Genomic DNA, 2,651 nt, shown 5'->3' with positions numbered 1-2,651 from the left:
TTGGGCCAATCTGGACCGCCGGTCCAGTTTGTTCCTGTTTTGCCTTTTAACTAAGGTTGGACCGTCGGGCCAATCTCGACCGCCGTTCCACCCAGCCTTTGGAAATTTGGGTGTTACAACTCTCCCCCACTTAAAATGGATCACGTCCCCGTGATCTGCACCACGCACAATTAAGCAAGTAATCTAATACCCGTACACCTGCCATCCGCAACTCGGAACCAAATTCAACGATCCTACAAGTACATCTAAAATTCCGAAGTCGAAAACACCCATAGAACTCACCATACATTAACATAAGCTCGAACTCACTTATTACCTTTGCTACCACCAATAGTACCACGTACTTCCAATGACCGAATTGTTTGTTAAGGGAACACGAAAAGCACCTTACAAGTTTCCCTCAGACTTCCACCCGCATCATGCTACGTCCATAACCAAATCACCCAACGTGATCTACTAGGTCCACTACGCCATGAACCAAGTCTTACATTAATCCAAATCGAGAAGGATTCATGTCGCATTAAAACTCCGTACTTCATCAGTTCATAAACGCACCACTCAACGGTCGCACATCCGCTTATGCGCAAACATTTGTTTTCCACCCCATAAAACCAGTGATTTTCAATTTTATAAGTCGATGCCAACGGGGCAATCGACACACTCCTCCGATGAGCACTTCCTACAGTCACCACAACCGGGTTATTCCTTCAACAAAGAAATTGCAGTATCCCCAAATAATCACACTGGGAACACAAACTTTCCTATCTATCGATCCGTACACGACCATCAGTCTCTGGATTAATCCAGGATGACAATAATACACCACGAGTTAGAAAAACATCAACACTCGATACAGGGTTTCTCCTCTAAACCCTACAACGCAACCACGCAAGACGGCTTCCTAGTACTAGCATGGAAACTATTCGTATACTAGAATCCCGTCAACAGCGAGTTATCGTCACAACAAATTCGCAACTAGCCACACGACCCACAAAATATTCACTAACACCTGGTGAATCCTCCTACCTAGACCGTCCGCTAAGGATGGCCTCGACATTTCGATGCAACTAACGGGTCACATCACTAGGGAACACACCCTCGTAATCAAACAACATCCACGTGTCTCTATGTGAGACGATCAGAACCGGCATTCCCCGCCTTACAATCATCCATAAAGTGGAATAATCCACTGACAATATTCAAGACCACGTCTCCCGAAAGGGAAAATACAATATCCATCCCGAAATTGAACCCGTACCTACTCAACAGTACTATCCGGGTTTCACACCAACCTAAAATTACATCACGAGAGCACCCGCACGACAGTTTCATTCTCTTACTCTGGGATCTCAAACTTCCCATTTGGTCTCATACCGCACATTGGTGCTACGCGACCACCTTACGTAAGAAGACTTACACCTCCTTCGATCCCATAATTACAATCCTCACGCATAACATTCCGGAATTGTAACTCACAATCGTAAAGCACGATCTCGAGTTGACATTAACAACCCGTCACTCTTCCTCATTAGGAACCCTGAATACCTATTGAGGCTTAGCACTGTACACTCTGTCACTTCACTATACATAACACCACCGGAGCTTCCTCGGGCGACAGTAAAAACTCCCCCACTTAGGATTCTGCTCCACATTCTCACCGTCAAGATGATAACATCCCGCGGAATTCTCATTTCACGTCACACATGACCATTCTCTTCGTTGGTCATACACATCAAAATCACCGCAAATTCACCCTAGGCTCTCAGAGCCGTCATACTCAATCATTGGAGATGTCGTACATGCGATGGCATCGCACCTTCATACCACAACTACAATCAACAGTTCCTCATTATTCGCAAAGCGAACTCCACCAATATCCCACATACGCCTCTATGACTAGGCACAGTGTTGTAAAAAACCCGATTACTCGCCGATTAATCCCCAATTAATCATTTTTTAGAGCAATCCATTCCGATTTCCAAAAATTCGTTTAATTAAACGGTCAACGTCAAATGATGGATCAAAATCGAATTTAGTAATCAAAGTTAGTCAAAGTCAAAAATGGTTAACATTTTAACATTAATTTAAACTAGATTTTATAGTTTTAAAGCAAAATGAACAATTTTAGACAATTATTTTAAAAATTATCTTTATAATTATGGTTTTATTCTGTAGTTACACATATAATTTTTTAAATTTAATATTTAAATGTATACAGTACAATTCGATTAATCTCCGATTAATCCCCGAATTGCCGATTAATCCTTCCAAAGTCCTGACCGATTAATCCCCGAATAACGAATTCTGCAACCTTGACTAGGCATATGCCACTCCGCTTATTCAATCGTGCATCTCAGTCAAGATCACATGACCTTTTACGCAACGAACCTTTATCAATGATTGCTCACTCTCATGGAGTCATGAGAAGAGTGACCAATCTGACACAATAATTGCATTGACTGCAATATCAATACTTCATCATAATCTTCAGCCTAACCGAACATTAAGTTCGTCACCAGCTCACCGGTCATCTTTACCCTGTCTATCACTTAAGAGCAACAAGATTCGCTCATTCGTCACTTCATAAGAAGTATTCACAGCAATGCTCTTAAACTTCGGCTTTCGTAACCGTTGAATTACTATCACCCGTT

This window comes from Rutidosis leptorrhynchoides, chromosome 11 (genome assembly GCF_046630445.1).
Source record: "Rutidosis leptorrhynchoides isolate AG116_Rl617_1_P2 chromosome 11, CSIRO_AGI_Rlap_v1, whole genome shotgun sequence".
NCBI classification, from domain to species: Eukaryota; Viridiplantae; Streptophyta; class Magnoliopsida; order Asterales; family Asteraceae; genus Rutidosis; species Rutidosis leptorrhynchoides.
Note: the sequence above shows the minus strand (reverse complement) of the source record.